The sequence below is a fragment of the Equus caballus genome, chromosome 4 (assembly GCF_041296265.1).
Source record: "Equus caballus isolate H_3958 breed thoroughbred chromosome 4, TB-T2T, whole genome shotgun sequence".
NCBI classification, from domain to species: Eukaryota; Metazoa; Chordata; class Mammalia; order Perissodactyla; family Equidae; genus Equus; species Equus caballus.
This window is the reverse complement of record NC_091687.1, coordinates 85,359,843-85,380,447: the sequence shown is the minus strand read 5'-3', so window position 1 is coordinate 85,380,447 and position 20,605 is coordinate 85,359,843.

Here is a 20,605-nt window from a genome sequence, read left to right as displayed (position 1 = left end):
CCATTTTTCATAGCAATACTGATTCCAAAGACCTTGCTTTTTCCACCGCACAAGATTACCTTTCAGCAGGAGCCTCATTGGAAGAAGAAAGAGTATACTCAGACTTGGAAACTATAAGGGAACCTATAACTTGTCCCTAAAGTCACTAAAGTGAGAAGCAGCAAATCAATTTATAGAACAAGCCAAGATCAGTAATTGTGTCCAACAGATCACTGTTCTGGATTTCAGCTCTATTCTCCACCAGAAATTATAGTTGTTTCTTCTATATGCCTTTTGCATATGCTTCTTTCCACAAGAGAAGTTCAGTTACTGTGGTAGGATGGAGTCTAAGATGGTTAACATACGTGTCGTCAGTCACAATGAAAAGTGAAATCAGAAAAAAAGGGTTTGAATGAGTCCCCATCAGTATTCTTATTTAGGTCTGTACGTATATGTGCATGCTTGTTTTATATATATACATATATATGTCTTTGCATGTGTGCTAAACAGAGTCTCAAAATGTCCTCTGAGTTTATTTCATGTTCCGACATTATATAGAAATAGCTGGCTCATCTAAACTAAAAATATTTTCTAGACTTATGTTGCTCTTCTTGGGTTATTTACCTCAGACAGCATTCACCGTTTACCTCTCCTTTTTCTGTCTTCGTACTGTGTTATGTGTTTCTCCTTCTATCTTTTGTTTATTTTTCTTTTTGTACCTGCCTTCCTCCCTGCTTTTCCTTCCAAGACTTCAATTTCTCTTTAGTTATCTGGCCTATAGAGACAGGTTTCACACTATCTTGTCTTTTAAAGAACTACTCCTGCTCTCCTGATTTAGACCCAGGGATTTAACTTGTTATCATCTTCTACATAATGTTGACCAGAAGCCTCATGAACCAGAACATCTCTCAGAGTTGAGTCGTGTTAGGCAGAATAATAGCTCCTCAAAGATATGAGGTCTTAATTCTTCGAACATGCAGAAGTTACCTCGTAAGTAAAAAGGATCTTTGTGGTTGTGATTCAATTAAGGGTTTCGAGATGGGGAGATTATATTGAATTATCTGGATCACAAATGTGAGGATAAGAGAGAGACTTGACACATACACAGAGGAGAAGAGGACATGAAGATAATTTTTAAAATATTATAGTTTCACAGCTAAACTAAAAAAAAATTGATTCACATATCCCCTTTCTTTTACACAAATTGTTTCATTTTTAAATCCTAAGTAATTTCATTTATATAAAATCTTCACCTTTATATATTAAGTGCTGTGAAACAAAGACAAATATGTGAACACTGAACAATGATCTTACGTGTGTTTAGTTTTGTTTTGGTTTTCTTGTTCTTTTGGGTGGGGAAGTCTATCTTCTGAGAGTTAACAATAACATGAATTTCCAATCACATTCTGCTTTTTAAATGAAAATCTCAGCTATATATTCCTGGGATGTAATATAAGGTCTCAAATTTATTTTATTATCCTTTGCATTTAAAACATGGCAAGACACTCTATATCTAAACTTGTAAAGCTGAGGGTTGGCTGATGTCAATATGCATTAGAATTTCTGTTTTTCCTCCTCTCTATATATTTAAATATAAAGCCAAACTGGCAAAGTATAATAAAATCAGCAACACTTTGTCCATGCCATATTGTCCAGGTAAAGAAGGAGATGCTTCTACAACTCACTCATCGTTTGGTGGTGTCACTGTGTGATAGCACAGAAAAGAAATTAGTGTAAATATGATATGATAGCTATTCAAGGATATGAATTATTAAGAAATAAAGTGTGGATTGCAAAAAAACTAAGAATTTCCTCTACTCCTATGTCCCAAGTCCCTGTGTGCTCTTTTCAATTCTTCTAGCATTGTAGAATTTTAATCAATAAATATATGCCCTGTTATCCTTCCCTACTTTCAATTTCCTCCCTCTGGGAGACTAAAACACTTTGTATAAGATTCAAAGGCCAATTTGAATATTTTCAAGAATATCTGGAGGTTTATAAAAGTTATACTCAAAATAAAATCAGATCTATAACATTCATTTTGTTTATTCCTAGTTATTCCCCAGATTTCGGACCCATTCTCACTGGTTTTTCTGATTTTCCTTTGACATGCTTTTATTTAGAAAAAAAACTCAAATAATCTTTCTAATCCCTCCCCCTAATTTTAACTAGAACAACTTATTTAAGGAGAGAGGAAAAAAATATACACTATCTGTATAATCACCTCAGGTGTCTATTTCATTTTGTCATGGTAAAACCAATTAGTACTAACAGGGCAGAATTTCTTAAAATGGTAGTCTTTCAACAGAGGCTTAAGCAGCAGTTATATTTATTATTCCATATAAATTCCTTGAAGATTCTGAAGGAAGCATTTGATGCTGCATTTGATTTGCAGCCAAGCCATTCAGCAAAATTCTGTTTCAACATCCTCTATGAACATGTAAGCAAAGTAAAGTGAATGTCTTTTAAGCTTATTATCAACAAAAGCGTCCTCATCCAATGCATTAGCAACAACAATAAAAGCAAAGTACACTCAGATCAAAGGCACAGAGCTGAGCCGTGGGCCTCTAGAAGCTCTTTCCATAAATCAATTCATGATGTCTTTACTATGGAGTATCCAATTAACTGTAAATAAAACTTTGGACATGCTTAAAAATTGTTTTTCCCCCCAAGAAACGACAGTTAGAAATAGCTTCCTGATAGCAATCATTACTGGCTTTTACCATTTAGTACAAAAGGGTTGACCATGGTTAAAAGGTTTAATTTTTATGTTTCAATGGTCACGAAGTCAAAAACATGGATTTGTCTACAATGGCAAAGATAGCTATAAATTCTATTACTGGTGACAGCAATTTTCCTTCAAACACCTTAGGCTGAATGTAACTTTATTGCTGCTTCCAGGAGGGATGTACAGGCAATTTCCATTTCACAGTCACTGTGAGTTAAACTCACAATCGCAAGCAGCAGTCATTTCAGATTGGTGCATAATTTAAAGACAGAAGTGGAACATGTGCATTGTATTATCCACCTGCACTTGCCTCTGTGTTCCGGCTGCTTAATCTTCCGCCGGCCCCAGCCAATCAATATGTCTGGCCTGTCAGGGTCAAATTGACAAGGTGCTCACTGTGGCAATTTTTATGTTGCGTTCACTATTATCGTCATATCGTGTTTTTACATTTCCCTGGTGGGGTGACTGTCAGCATGAAAATGTGGCTGAAGTCAATAGTGTGCGTGGAACTATTTTATAAACGAGAAGTCCTTAATTAGAGACCCCTCTAGTATAGTTAGTGTACTGGTGACATAATCGCCAGTCTTCCAGCAGATATCAAGGTTTTAAATAAGAGTTTATAGGTGCTGGCCTGGTGGCATGCTCTGTTTCGGTGGCCTGGGGTTCACTGGTTTGGATCCTCGGTGCGGACCTACCCATAGTTTACCAAGCCATGCTGTGGGGTGGAGGGGGGATCCCACATATAAAGTAGAGGAAGGTGGGCATGAATGTTAGCTCAGGGCTAATCTTCCTCAAATAAAAAATAAAAAAAGTTTATAAGAACTGTTTTTAGATATCAGATTAATGCTAGAACTAGTATATTTTGTCCATCTTTTGAAGAACAAAATATCCTGTATATAATAAAGGTTTATAAGTTTATGTTTATAAATTCATTTATTAGAGTAGTAAAGTAAAGAACGGAACTATTATGCTCTCATTTCAAGTTGGATATGTGACAATATCATCAGGGAAAGCCACTGGGAGTGCATGAACACAAACAAATTTGTTATGATGGTATTATTACTGGGAAAATCTCATCCATCTTCTTAGTTTTCACCTTAACAAAGTATTTTCAGTCATTTCAAGGCATAGGATCATTTCAACATGAAAAAAATGGGTAGTGTATTCCTGTATTACATAAAGTGCCAAATCTCAGAATATTTAAGTTACTTATTTAGGGTTGCACTGCTATTAAGAGTTTAACCAGTAAAATGCTTGCATATTAGTCAATATCAGAACTGGGACCAGAACTGAGAAACAAGTGTCTGATGATAATTAGCACTCAATAAACAGTTGTATACTAGATGAATGAAGATTATTTTAAATACATGATTGAAGTTGCAAAAAAAATTCCACTCACATGGAAGCCTAGTTATTTAGTTTCCTTTGGTTTTAGCCATCGTTTACTTATGTCAGAAATGTTTTTAAAAACATAGATTCCTATAAAAAAATGACCTAAGATAGCTGTCTTCCCAGTTAACTTAAACCTGTTTCCCACCTTTATTAATGTTGCATTCTAATCAAGTATAAAGACTCAAGGCATGTAATTTACTCAACAAGACATTCTTTCACTTCATTTTCCCTGACATTTGGTATAAATGACATTTATAAGTGTATTATATGTGATCTGCTTCTGTAATTTAATTCAATATTTGTGTTATGTATGGTGTTAAAAGTAGATAACAAACAGATGTGCAAACATATGAACGATGGAAAAATATTGAGAAGAAAACATGTTTATAAAATTAAAAATTAAAGGCTTTAATTAAAAGTTCAACAGATGCCCCAATCTGTTCATCCAGTTTTGTTCTTTTTACTCCTTTCATAAATTTTCAAAATATTAAATTACTTTTAATCTATGTGAGATTTTTCCTTTTTGGCAGATGCGAATTTTCTGTGTAGGCATAATTTTACATAATGCATTTGGATACTTCAATCACATTTTCAAATGTCTCATTTTATTAGCTTTTAAAAGTCTCTAAATTGTGTTTCCAATTTGCCTTTCTAATTTGTATTTTTAAGATGCTACTTGTATTAACCAGTAGACGGAATTGTGTCTCTTATCAAGTAGATACTCAATAAGTACCTCTGGAATCTCCTAAAGTCTTTCCCCACATGATGCTTTTTCTTTTCTTTTTGCTTTTTTTGGTGAGGAAGATTAGCCCTGAGCTAACATCTGTTGCCAATCTTCCTCTTTTCCTTTTTTCCCTAAAGCCCCAGTACATAGTTGTATATCCTAGTTGTAGGTCCTTCTAGTTCTTCTATGTGGGACGCCTCCACAGCATGGCTTAACGAGTGGTGCTAGGTCCATGCCCAGGATCTGAACCAGCAAACCCTGGGCCACAGAAGTGGAATGTGTGAACTTAACCACTATGCAACTGGGCCAGCCCACACACGATGATTTTTTGTCTCTGCACATTAACTTACTCTTTTGCCCCACAGTCTAGAATGTTTTCTAAGGATTTTAGCATGCAGATGGTAGAGCTAGATTACCTGGGTGCAAACCCCAGCTCCATGGCCACATCGTGTGACCTTAGACAAATCTTGAAATCCCCCTTTGCCTCAGTGTCTTCATCTGAAGCATGAATCTAATGCTGTAGCTTGCAGTTATCTCCTTCAATTGCAGAGACAATTAAGTGAGTTATCATATCTCATCTGTTTGAAATAATGCCTGACGTTTGGTAAATGCTCCATCTTATTAGTTATTATTATCACCATTATTATGAATCTGACATTTGCCTTTCATAAACTTTATCAGTTCTAAAATGTAGGTTTTACCTCCTTTATTTAATTTCCTATCACCAAACTGAACTGCTAATATGTTATTCTTCAGAACTTTTTTAGAATTTAATTTTCCTTTTATTCATTTAACATTTGTGTAATGTTTAATGTGAACTAACTCTCCTGCTGGATAGTGGTATAGAAATTGTTTTAAGTGAGAGAGAAAATAAAAGTTTTCTGTTTCAAGAGGCTCACAATCTAAATGGATTAGGGAAATAGAGTTGTTAATTCTAGTCAAGTTTAGTGGAGACTAAATTGAGGAGGCACCTGGAAGTATGAAAGTGCATGAGTTCAAATAGTTTAACAAGTAACTATGGGAATTAAAAAAATGTAGACTTTTTTAATCTAAGGATGTCTTATTAGTCAACTACCTGTTACCTAAAGTCTATAACGTCAAAGTATCATACATTTGGCATTTAGTATTTTATTCTTTTTTTTTTGAGGAAGATTAGCCCTGAGCTAACTACTGCCAATCCTCCTCTTTTTGCTGAGGAAGACTGTCCCTGAGCTAACATCCATGCCCATCTTCCTCTACTTTATATGTGGGACGTCTACCACAGCATGGCTTTTGCCGAGCGGTGCCATGTCCGCACCCAGGATCTGAACCGGTGAACCACTGCGCCACCGGGCTGGCCCCTAGTATTTTATTCTTAATAACAGACGCTATATTTCCCATTGTCAAAAATATATCTATCATAAACATGTTAATAGTTATGATTTTATAAGCATCAAAGATTACTTTCTTTTTAAACTATTTTTTTTTCGCTAGGAAAGCATCACCCTGAGCGAACATCTGTTGCCAATCTTCCTCTTTTATTTTTCTTCCCTAAAACCCAGTTCATGGTTGTATATCCTAGTTGTAAGTCTTTCTAGTTCTTCTATATCAGCCGCCACCACAGCATGGCTACTGACACACGAGTGGTGTGGTTTTGTGCCCAGGAACTGAACGCAGGCTGCCAAAGCAGAGGGCACCAAACTTTAACCACTAGGACACCAGGGCTGGCTCAAATATTACTTTCTTTAGACAAGTTATAAGTGGTATTTCTAGGTATAGGGCTATGTAAGAGCCTGATTTTTTAATATCTATTCTAAAATGCTTTGAAAGAATTATTTTTAAAGTGCAGGTTTTTAACAAAATTTGTGATTCTTTCTTTTCCTATTTGTATACCAATACTGAAAATTAATATTTAAAAACTGATTTTCCCATATGATAGATGAAAACATGGTGTATTTTTATTTCTATTTGTATTTTTAAATCATTGTTGTTTTCGAACAGGTATTTTCACAAGGATCAAATTTTTAGTGTTAAAAGAGTATTGTATCAGCTAACTACTGCTGTGGGACAAAGTATTCTAAGGTAGAGTCTTAAAATAGCAGCTATTTATGTATTTTTCATAATTTACATGGTGTGTGGGCAGTCTGCTTGTTGATGTTGACTAGAGTTGGATGATTGTGGCTGGACCCAGACATCTTTACTCATTTGGTAGCGTCCACTAACAGCTGGCTTACTGAGGGCTGCCTTGGGTGTGATGAATCAAATTTCCTCCATTTGTCCTTCGGGTACCTACAGGATTATTTGTAAATGGAAGTTTTTAATGCATTGATTTCAGATTTTATCCTTATTAACTTTTTCTGTTTCTCTTGACTTTATTGATTTATTCTTTAAATAATTTTGTTTGTGCTTTTATTAATTTAATTTATTTATTTGTATTCTTTTACATATACTTATAGATTCATATATACACACATATATATTTATCTCATTGCTTTAGCTGGATCTCATATGTATGTTTTGTTGTATATTTTCATTACTGTCACTTTATAGATACTCTGAAATTACAATTTGGATTTCATCTTTGCCCCGGATGGTTTTAAGAGAGTTATTTTCTTCTTCCCTTAAATTTCCAGATGAGAGAAGCTGTTTATTTTCTGACTTTGTAATCAGTTATACTTTTAGTGCTTGAGATGAGATTTTCATTGTCATCTAATAGTTGATTTTGGTGAGTGTTGCATGGGTTCTTAAAAAGAATTTGTATGTGTTTTATGGATAATCTGTTTCATTCATTATGTATTTGAATCACAAAACATCATCCTTTACTCCAGCATGAAAGGAGAGGAGAGAAATAAATTCTCCAATCATCGATATACGTATATACTTTCCTTGAAAGTCTGTATCTATATTTTCTATAGATTTTTATTGGAATATTGATATTAAATTAACTCTCAGTCGCTATGAATTATATCATATATGGCATTAATTTTGTACATAATCACGTTTCCTGAACCTAGCACTTTTCTAGTACACAGTATTCCATTCTATTATTTTCCATGCTTTCTAAGTTATTCTGTTTTACCAATATCTCTCTTTTAGAGCATTGAGTTGGTTTTGGTTTATGGGCTAATCTGAAAACTAGCATTTTGTTCATTGGGTGAAGTCAACTAATTTACATATTAAATTGAAAGGTATAATTGATATTACTTTTGTCCCCTTATGTTAAGATTTTAAATAACACTATGTACATATTTTTAGCCAATATAGGTTTTCCTATCACTTCTTAATATAATTCCTTAAAACTCTAATTCTTATGATAGTTTCTAATTCCTTCCCATGAACAATGATGCAATTAGAATACCTTTTCTTGCCCCCTACTCTGTGACTTCAGGTTGAATTTATTACATTAAATTGTGTTTACCTCAGTGCTATTCAATAAACTCTAATTTTGTGACTTAATTTGCCATCCATATGTGATCTCATTTGAACTCTAGGTATTTAAGTAAATAGGCAAATTTCCCTTACTTTTAATATTTTCTTGCTTTTTTGCTGCAATATTTGTGGATATAGAATTTTGATTTTATCAGAGCTTATATTATAAACATTACAGTCTTTCACAAGTGTCTTATTATTTCGTTTAGTCTTTCCCCAACAGAAAAACAATTATATTTAATGCTTATTGCTAGTCTTTTTGAAATTTTTTCCCCAGCAATTCTTGGGTTTGTTGAAGCTTATCCTCTAGGTAGATATCCTTCCAGAAGAATTCATGGAAACATTTTCTAAGTGTGTGCGTATTCAAAATTGTTTACCTGCTACTTTTATACTTCAAAAAATTCTTTGACTGAGTGTAAAAGCTTTGGAACATACTTTGGTTTCTCGTAAACTTCAAAGACCTTTCAGTGATTGTATCTTGAGGGAATCTGATGTCAAAATCTAATTTTTCAATCATTGTACATTTATAATTGACAAGACATTTTGGTAGACTCCTAAAAGTACTTTTTGTTTATCACTTACATGCTGTCATTTTAAATGGGCATGCAACTCTGCTTTCATCATTCTTGGTCAAATTTACCTAAGAAACACAAGTAATGTCAATATGATGATTCAAATCTTTGTTTGAATTAGGGAAATATTGTTCAATTATAATTTTCAAATATTTCTTTTCCCCATAGCGTTGGCTTTGGTTTTCTTAACTAAGGACATTGCTGATGTGTATGGTAGATTTCCTCTCCCTGTCTTCAACACTTTAAAATATCCTTTTCTTAAAGAATAGTTGTGACTACTTTCCTTCGCTTACCTCTCTAATTTCTCTCCTTTAGGTCCTTTGCTGTGTGTGCAGCTGGGTCTGATCTCCTCTGTATTCATCTCAGTTTCATCTCCTATTTTTTGATGATTTTAGTTATTATTTTCTTGAGCTCTGCCCACTTGTGCTTTGCCTTCTTCTATTGCAATCTTTTCTACCTACTTCAGCATTTCTACTTTTTGCTCTTCTCTATAAAGGCATTTTCTTCATCTATCCCCGGGTAAAAATTTAGGGGTAAATATTTTTCATCTGCTATTTGCCATTTCTCTTCCTTTTTCTTTTTTGTCTTATAGTCTGTACCTTGTAATCTTGATGTTGTTAATCACCTTTGAGGCTGTTGCATATGGATAAGCTAATCATCAGAGACGTTTGTTGGGAAGGTGTACCAGCCATGGTTCAGAGGGGCTAGAATTTCACTATGCTGATTTTTGTGTATTTTGTACTTAATTCTCTCCATCCAAAGAGGAGAGACTATTGTGGATTTTTTTTTTTAAATGCAGTCTCTTTGGTCCTCTCTCACTGCTCCTGAAAATGTGGTTTTCTGTGTGATTTCTTACTTAGTTTTGTCTCCTCTGCTTCCAGGAAGAAATTAGCCAGATGAGTTTCTCTCACCAAATCATGTTCTCCCTCTGCACTTTTAAAAAGAAGCAAGGTGAGGTTTTGTCTGATAATGATGCCTCTCACTTCCAGGAATGTCCATTGCAGGTTCGTTCTGAAACATGCAATGTGGACATCATCTCTCTGTTTCCATCCTTCAGCTACTAGTTTTTAAATAAATAGAGTGTTATGAGCTAAATTGTGCCCTCTCCCATTTCTATATTGAAGCCCTAACCCAATACTTCAAAATGTGAGTGTATTTGGAGATATGGTCTTTAAAGATGTAATTAAGTTAAAATAAGGCTGCTAGTGTGGGCTGTAGTCCAGTTGGGCTGGTGTCCTTATAAGTAGAGGAAATTCAGACACAAAGAAGGATAGCAGGATGTGCGCTCACTAAGAGAAGACCACGTGAGGACACAGCAAGGAGGCCATGTGCAAGCAAGGGAGAGGGGCCTCAAAGGAAACCACTCATGTTGACATCTTGATCTCAGCCATCCAGCCTCCAGAACTGTGACAAAATAAAATTTCTCTTGTTTAAGCCATCCAGTATGTGGTATTTTGTCATGATAACCCTAGCAGATTAATACATATAGCTATGTTTTTAAGTTAATAATATTAAAAAATTCATCAATAAATAGAATGTCTGAAAATCAAGATGTATTCAAAACTATTGGTTATACGTTACCTATAAACAGAGTAATCTTCTCTGGTCTATATCCATTAAAAGTAAAAATGTCAATTCATTTTTAAAAAGAGGGTGCATTATATAAATATAAAAATAGTTAATATTTAATAACCATTGATAGTTTGTGAAATAAGTAAACTACTATGTATGACTAAGTGAAAACTATTTCTGATTTTAAAAAATATTTTTTCCCATTTGCCTCTTTCTGAGGGTTCTGTATTCTGTTTATTCTAGTTTGTTTTTTTTTTGAGGAAGATTAGCCCTGATCTAACGTCTGCCACCAATCCTCCTCTTTTTGCTGAGGAAGACTGGCCCTGAGATAACGTCTGTGCCCTTCTTTCTCTACTTTATATGTGGGAGACCTAGCACAGCATGGCTTGATGAGCGATGTGTATGTCCGCACCCAGGATCCAAACCAGCGAACACTTGGCCACCAAAGAGGAACGTATGAACTTGACCACTGCGCCACTGGGCCAGCCCTTACATTCTTATTTTTAAAGTAAATTCATGCGGGGCTTGCTAAGGTGCTTCCACAAGGAAAATTCAGTTATTTTTCACTGTCCTAAGAACAATGCAGCAGAATCGAGTTTAGTGAAGTCACTTTGTTAAACCTGAACACTGAACCTCCTGCCAATGTTAGGAAACAAAGCATAATGGGACCATAAAAGGAGCATTCTGGATCAGGCTTCTGGAGTAATCCATTTTGGGTCTCTGCAATCTTACTAATGACTCCCTTAAGAGGTGAAAGAAATGGACATCCTCTCTCTTATCCTCCCTACTCAACATGAACACACTTGTGGAATCATCAGCTGTGCTAGGGCTCAGTGGTGAGCCCCATAGGTTGTCAACAACTGTGCCCGTGAATAGGTAACACGTCAGTCAATGAAAATTCTTATAAAAAATATCGGCCGTTGTGGAGATAAGTCAAACAGCTAAAAAGATGCAAAAGCATACTGGCAAGCTACAAATATCTTAGCACATCTTATTCAGCAGAGAAAGGAGCAGAGCTTAGAGTTGGTAGGCTCTTTCTGCAGACAATCTCATAGGTTCTTCCCTTCAGCTATTCCCAAAAGGTGAGAGAAAAGAGCAGGGATGCTGAAAATGGTGGTCAAACTTTAAATTCTCACACTTGATTTTTTTTTAATTGAAGTAGTATTGGTTTACAACATTATATGAATTTTAGGTGTGCATTATTATATTTTGACTTCTGTGTAGATTACATTGGGATCACCACGAAAAGTCTAGTTGCCATCTGTCACCGTACACATGTGACCTTTTACCCCTTTTGCCCTCCTCCCACCCCCTTCCTCTCTAGTGACCACTAATCTGTTCTCTGTATTTACATGCTTGTTTGTTTGTTAATCTCCCACATATGAGTGAAATCATACAGTATTTTTCTTTTTCCATATAACTTATTTTGCTTAGCATAACACCCTCAAGGTCCATCCATGTTGTTGCAAATGGCAAGATCTCATCTTTTTTATGGCTGAGTAGTACTTCATTGTCCGTGTGTGTGTGTGTGTGTATAAATACCTATCTATCTATCTGTATAGATGTATATATGTACCACATCTTCTTTATCCATTCATCTATTGATGGGCGCTTAGGTTGTTCCCAAATCTTGGCTATTATGAATAATACTATAATGAATATAAGGGTGCACATATTGTTTCAAATTAGTGTTTTTGTGTTCTTTGGATAAATACTCAGAAGTGGAATACCTGGATCATATGGTAGTTCTATTTTTAATTTTTGGAGGAATTGCCATACTGTTTTCCATAATGGCAGTACCAATTTACATTCCCACCAGCAGTATCTGAGGGTTCCCTTTTCTCCACATCCTTACCAACACTTGCTATTTCTTGTCTTTTTAATAATAGCCATTATGATGGGTATGAAGTGATATTTTCACTTTTTTAATTATAAATCATCTCTTTTGTCTAATTCATTGTGAACTTTTAATTAATTGGGATAAATACAGAGAAAGAAAATTATCCTTTTCTGGTGTTGACAATGTGTATTATTTCCTTGAGGAAGTGCTATTGTAAGGAATTATATGGAATAATTCATCTGCCAACAAAAATTCTTACCACAAATAATATTAATACTAAGAATATCTGTTATAATCCCTTACATTTGTGAGAAACATAAATGATGTGTCAATTGAGAGGTTCATTGATTTTTCCATGTCAATAATCAGATCCCCTCTCATTTATTTAAGAATTCTGTCAGATTTAATAGGTTTTCTTCTTAATGAATGTATTACCCTGCTGTCTTGCCAGGAGAGACCAGAATGGAGAAAACAGATAAATAAGATTTATGTTTTTACATTTCTACATCTTCCAAAATTGCTTATCAGAAGCTTAAATAACTAAATAAAGGTGTTCTCAATATCCATCTTCCTTACTTGCCTACTCATACCTATAACACACGCACATACACATCCCACAAATCCATATCCTATATGTGTACACACTACTAAGATCTTTCCATATGCTTACTTCAGTAAATATGCAGCTATGAGGAACTGACCTAATTTGCCTAATCCAATTTAAAATCCATGTGATAAAATCTGTTTTAAAATGCTATGGAGATGTCAAAACAGAGAAAAGAATAAACAAAATAGTAATATGCTGATCAATGTACTAATGTTATAAATCACAATATCTGTAGACAATAACTTAACTAGATACGACCCAATAAGTCCTCATTTTGGTAAAACTTAGCTGTAAGGTTTACTTCTTCCTCTAAGATCAAGATCAAACACAAGGAAGTATTCTCTCACCAGTTATATATAACATTTGACTTGATGGCCTAGCCGGTGAAATAAAGCAATAAAAGGTAAGAAAATAGTATTGGAAAGGAAGCAGTAAAACTACCTATCCACAAATGATGTAGTTGTTTAGTGAAAAAACCTTAAGGAACATGCAAAAAACTTCTAGATTTAAGAAGTGAAATTGGCAAGGCACACAATTTAAGGGCAAAAATCAATCATTCTTTCTATATTAGCATTAAATAGTTGGAAAAATGAATAAAGAATCATTAAAATATCATTAAAATAAAATACTTAGATGTAATCTTAATAAAAGATATGCAAAATGTCTACACTGAAATAGAAAAAGCATCCCTGAGAAAAATTAAATTTCTACATACATGAAAATATATATTATATTTATCATCAAAATACTCAGCATTATCAAAATGTCCATTTTTTACAAGGTGATCTATAGATTCAAGGTAATCCAAATTACAATCCCAGGATGTTTTTCAATAGAAATGAATAAATTGACTCTAAAATATATGTAGAAATACAAAGGACTTAAAATATTCTTAAAAAAGAACAAAGTTGGACATAAAGTGTACAGTGAAATCACAGCAATCAAAATAGTGTGATATGCAAGAAAGTAAACAGAGGTATAACAGAAATAGACTCACATATATGGTCAATTTACTTTTTAAAAGAGTGTCAGGGCAATTTAATGGGGAAATGAAAGTTTCTTAACAAATGGTGCTAGAAAACTTGGATATCCATTTGGAAAAAAATATAAGAAATAAACAACAATCTCTATCTCATATCATATATAAAAGATAGTTTGAGATAGACCATTGGTTAAATGTAAAAGCAAGATGTATAAAGCTTCCAAAAGAGACTATATGAGAATAAAGTCATGAACTAGAAGTAGGCAAAGATTTATTTGAAATAACCATAAAAGACACATTTGGTAAGTTAAACTTTATAAACTTTATAAGTATTCCTGTCATCAAAATAAACTGTTAAAAAAATAAAAAGGCAAGGCATGAACTGAGAGGAAAAAATCTTAAAATATATATCTGATGAAGAACTTTTGTCATATATACCATTAAATCCTCTCTATTCAATAATTAAATGACAAAAAATCCAATAAGAAAATAGTCAAAGATTTGAACATACGCTTCCTGAAGTTCCATAAAAAAGGACCAATAATCACATAAACATGAATTAAATCAAGAAAATGTGAATTAAAACAATAATGAGGCACCACTACACAAACACTAGAAGGGGGAGAATGAAAAAGACTGACATCGAAAGTTGGTGAGGAGGTGACATGACTATAACTCTTTTATACTGCTAAGTGCAGTTTCTAATAAGGTAAACGTACAAGGAAAATATTACCCAGCAAGTACTCAAATAGTCACTCAAGAGAAATAAAGATAGATGTCCACAAAAAGACCTATGCACAAAATTTCATAACAACTTTACCTACAATGTTATAATATTCCTAAACGTAATATTGCTCCACTTAATCTTACACAAATGTCCATCCATAGGAGAATGGATAGCTAATTGTGCTATATTCATACAATGGAATATTACTCAATAATAAAAATTAGCAAACTACTGATACATAAAGCAAAATGGATGATTCTAAAAGGCTTTATGAGGTGTGAAATTGCTGGGAACAAAAGAGAACATAATGTACATTTTTCTTCAGATGAATTTCTAGGATAGACAAAATTAATCTATGGTGAAGAAATTTTTTAAATGCTCACTTCTAAGGAGGTGTTTGACGGGGACAGGAAACAAAGCAATTTTCTTGGGTGATCAAATATTCTATATGTGGATAGGAGTTATACAGGCCTGTTTGTGAAAAATATGAAATTATACACTGGGGATATTAGCATTTTAACATACTTAAATTTTACGTCAAAGAAAATCTGCACGCAAACTCTAAACTCTAATTAGTAAGCATGTTTTTCACAGTTCTATTTGTTATGAATTCCAAAACACCTTCTGTGTATTATGAGGTTGAGCAAATGTAAAAGTATATTGTGGATGATGGAAGCCAGATTTATCGCTGCTCACAAAAAGAGTTATACATAGAGAAAAACACAGAAGACTTGACTCCACCATGTGCTCCATGTGCCACGGCTTAGAATTGGTGGAATTTATGATAGGTTTATAAAAAGATAGATATAGAAATGACTATATATGTGTGTGCTATTTATTTTATGTTTTTTTAAAATTCCTAGTTTTTTCTGCTGAATTTGCCCAGAAACAGTGACCTAGCAGAAACAATGACCATATCTATCACCAAGATCTTATTTTCTAAATATTATCCTTTATTATAATTAGGCTCCCTGAGTAAATGGCTGATTTCAAGACTGGGACCAGGAACACAAGATATGCCTAAACATCTTGTCAAGATATGCCAGAAAATAAGGCAGTGTTTCAAGAGTGAGGAGTACATAACAAAGGGCCATAAGGATCAGCTTAGTGGGACTCCCATGAGCCAAAGCTAGGACATTTTGAGCATTAAAATAAATAGTCATAGTAATGAATTTTAACTCACTGCATAAAATAAGAGCCTATGACTTCATGGTTTCATAAATAAATGAGTGAATAAATAAATGAAAGAGAAGGGAAAACTCAGCAAGATGCAAGTTAAAATATATAGTTGGAATAATGAAGTTATAACATTGATTAAAGGAAGCTAAAAACTCTTGGGTGAAAATTTAATGAAGACAAGATATTTAACATGACCTCTCTAAAAATTATTATTAATTTACAAAAGAGGAAAATAGACTCGATTATAAAGAAAATTGGTGGCCGCTATCATAACCTGCCAAAGTTAATAGAGCTAAATATTCAGATAAATCTACATCACATGCTTCCTGATATGATGTACTGAGAATGACATAATGTCAGGGAAAGTTATGTGCTTTCTTTGCCAAAAATGCATAGCTTGAATAGAATTATAAAAAGAGAGAGAGAGAGGAGTGCGCGAGCATAACAGATTAAGCAAATGGGGCAACATGTTAGCAACTGGTTAATTCAGATAGAGATTATATAAGAGCTCATTGCTATCTTGCAATTTTTTGTAAGTGTGAAATCTTATGAAAATAAGTTGTAAAATATATACTAGCTTTTGTTTTTATGGAACTTAAGTTCTGTTGGGGTCAGACAGCAAAAAGAGAAATGAGGGAATAAGCTATACAATTTCAGATGAAGATAATTGCTATGAGGGGGAGGAAAACGAGAGTGATGTCCTAAAGGAATAATCCTGTTCTAACTGGGTTGGTGTATTTTGTTTTAGGGATAATTTGGTCTTTATACCTAAATGCCAAATAGGTTATGCATAGTTGCTGTTTGATAAAACTTAATTGAATAAAATGACCAAAGCTACTGTGCCCTAATATTCTAGGAAATTAATAGAGCTTTAAATTCATTAATAGAGCTTTGATTGAGCCAGGAAAGCATGTCAGGATACTGTTCTAAAAGAAAAAAAAATCTGCAGCCAGAATGGGTGTGTAGGTATCATAGGAAACCACTCTTTCCCACCTAATTTACTTCCTTGTATGTTGACCTAGCAAAAGCACCTCAAGTTTTACAGAAATCATACATTCCACATAACACTGTGAAAAGTTATGCAGAAACTTTGAAAAAGACGACTATTTGTCCGTAGACCATCCCTAAGTGGTGCCGAACCCTCCTGAAATCAGATTTTGGTGTTGAGTTTCACTCATATCCTCTAACTGAATAGTTAAAGTAAAATGGCCATATAAGAGTCTAGTAGTGGAAAATACATTACGACCCAGTTTAACTTGCCATCTGTTGGTTAGAATACAATAAAGGGAAATGGGAGCTAAGGCTTAGAAAAGATTGTATATAAATATGTGTATAAATAGATGTTTAGGTGTGGTTATAGAAATTAAGTATAGAAATATAGATGAAATTTCCTATAGACTAAAAATAGCAATAACTACACTGAAGAACTAAAAAGAATAAAGTGAAAAGTAGAAACTCAGAAGTTAAATCCTCTCTCTTGTAAGTAAGTGACATTGCTGCCATTCCACTAATGAAACACTATTGCCAATAATTTCTTCCCACTCACTTTGTTCTCCTGCTGGGAAAAAACAAAACTGTGAAAATTGCTGGGAGTGAGACATGGTGTTCTTAGTAGATATTAAACTTTATTTTAATAAGTTAAATGACATGCAGTTTAAATTGAGGCCCAAGTGCTTTAAGTGATGAATAAATGATCAATTGAAAGGTGAAATGTAGTGTATTATATTTATCAAAATTAGTGACCAGGGTGCTTTATTTACTTTATTTTCTATCTATTCAACATTATGAAATAGAAAGCTATGCCAATTTAACACTTTTACTGATTCTAATTTCTATTGTTTGCCTTTCTATTATTTTTGGTTGTTGTAGGATGCAAATATATAAATATATAATCACACATTCTGTTGTGTAAAAAAAGGAGAAAACTATAAAAAGAAAAGTCGGAGTCAGTTAGTGTTTTGGTTTTAGGTCGTTTATTTCTCCATGCATTAAAAGAAGTTGAACAATGCTATCTGAAGAGGATATTATCCTGCAGTAAAGCAATCAGATTTTAAAAAAAATCAAAGGGTAAATAAATTATAAGTAAACCACAGCTATTGTAGTCTCCACTCTTTGGAATTCTTTTTGAAGTGTGTGCTGGTGGAATTACCACAAAGGATCACAGACTTTCATCTAAAGTATTTAGGATTTGGAAATTTTATTCACTACACAACAGCAAATGCAAATTCAGAATAAAATTTAACAACAAATTACAGTTCTTCTACAAAAATAATCTTTTGCATTGTTAACTTCAAGCACTTCATTTTTACCTAAAAAAATAAATAAATAAATGCCTTTTGTACTACAATATACCAAAAGAAAAGATAAATCTTTAATCCAGTTAGAATACAAAAGAATAAATTGCAATATGTTATCAGCATTTCTCAACTTCTCCTGGAGGCTGTTTTCTAAGCTCTTGTTTAAATTTTTGTTTAATTTTTTTGAATTGCAAATGTTTTTACATGGTTTGAAATATAAACTCAGTTTAATTTGGAAAATTAAAATCCTTCTGTTTCTTACATATTAAATTTATTGTCATTATAGTAAATGTAATTTTGATATATATATTGCCAAGTAGAAAAAACATTTTGTTAGGTTGGGGAAGAGAAATGAAGTGGGAAACTACTCTGGTGAAGATACATTCAAAGTTCTCTTGGACACTAACAATTTGCTCAGGTAACTATGTCTTAATAAGTAAAGTGGATTAGATCTGCCATGCCTGCTAGTTCCATCTTTGCTCTCCCTCAAGGAGCTGTGACAGACAGTATGTGGCCTGTGGGGGATTATTCGTACCCTCCCGTTGGTGATATCTGTCAATGTATCTTGTTCCCGTTCCATGGTTTGACAGGAATTCTGCATCAGGGTTGAAAATGGTTGGGAACCTAGCCCATTTATGCCTGTCAGCCTTGTTGACAGGCAGACACTGGAGCTGCCCTCTTCAGTGTCATCTAACTCAGCTTCTAGGCACACCAGAATATGGGGTTTTCTTTTCCAGTGAACAAAGGGGAGCCCATGACACAGAATGTGACACTATTCTGGTTTTGTAAATTGAATAGATTGTCCTTCCAACTACACCTGGCTTGGATCAGCACTTACCCAGTATGCAGAAGTAAATTAATACTCTTGATTCAAGAATACTGAGCATTCCATGGTAGTGTATAGTGTATACCCACGGTTAAGAGTCCTTTCAAATTCATCCCATTATTAAAGCCCCTGTCTTAGTCTGCTCAAGCTGCAGTAGCAAAATACCATTACAAGAGACACTTATTTCTCAGAGTTCAGGAGGCTGGGAAGTCCAAGGTCAAGATGCCGTCTCTTTCAGTTCCTGAAACAGCTCTCTTCCTGGTTTGCAGGTGGCTGCATTCTTGCTGGATCCTCATGTGGCAGAGAGAGAACTCTGGTCTCTTCCTTTTCTTATAAGGACACTAATCCCATCCTCCTCACCTCATTTAAACCTAGCTATCTTCCAAAGGCCCCGCCTTCTGACATCATCACGTGGGATTCGGGTTTCAACATATGAATTTGGGAGGGACTTAAACATTCAGTCCATAACACCGCACACCTTACTTTAAACTATTCATCTCTTAAATACTGATGTTAGTGTTTAACATATCCAATTTATTTTGTGTAAGGGTATTAATTATTGGATCATGGCAATTCAATTCAGTTCCTGTAAAATCAGCTGTTCATTTGTTTATTATTTGTGTTTAGTAGCATAAGCAGCATTCTTTAAAAATACTCATTTATAAATGTTGTGGCAGAGTTGGTTATTCTCTAGTTGTTATCACCTTTGCAATATGTATATTATAATATTGTCTTTGTTATACAAAATTTGCATGTCATCTACGTGTCAATTTCCCTGCTACACTGGGAGCTACTTGAAGGCAAAAAAACCCACTTAATCTTTGACGACCTCATTTACAACAATTTATGGAACACAGTAAGCACCCAGTAAATGTTTGTAGAGTGCTAAATGAATGTAAAACATATCGAATATATAATGTGTGAAAAAGCAAACATGGAATTTATAATAATAAGTTTATCATTATAATTATATAAGCTATAATTATGGTTTTATAAAATTTATATTAACATTTGGACAAAGACTAAAACAATAGCAGTGAAAATGAGAACAGTGTGATTTGTTGGAGATGATAAGAATGAGCTTTCTTATGTTTTTGATTTCTATTCTTATGATTATCATATCATTTCAGCAACAAGCAATATGTAAGAGAAATGCTAGCTCTTGGTATTCCAAGAGATGCAATGAGCTCCATCTGTATATTATGTCGCTGTTCCTATTTCCCAGAGATCGGTTGGGTATGATTTCCTCATGATCATTCTAGCCAATGAAATCATAACTACCTAAAGGAAGTATGAATACTCTGTTTAAAATAAATATTTACAGTGATAGGCAATAGATTTTAAAACATTCATGCTTTCCTGGTTATGTACCTAACTTTTAGATTAAATTTAGAAGTTCTACAATAGTTATCTATAAAGATATATACATTATAATATGCCATAAGTAAATAGAAATAAAAAGAATCCTATAATATGTCAGAGTTTAATCAGTTCTAAGAAGGCAATGAAACAGGATAAGGTCATAAAGAGTGACCAAATGTGGGTGTGCTATTTTATAAAAGATACTCAGGAAAGATCTCTTTGATAAGGTGATATAGAATAGAAACCTGAACAATGTGACACTGGCCAAATAGATATCCAGAGGAAGGAAAATAGCAATAATGCTATTCGAGCAGTGCAAGTGGGAATGAGGTAGGAGAGAGAGTCAGGGGCCAAATGATTTAGGGCTTTGCAGGTCAGGATAAGAATATTGAATTTTACCTTAAATGAGA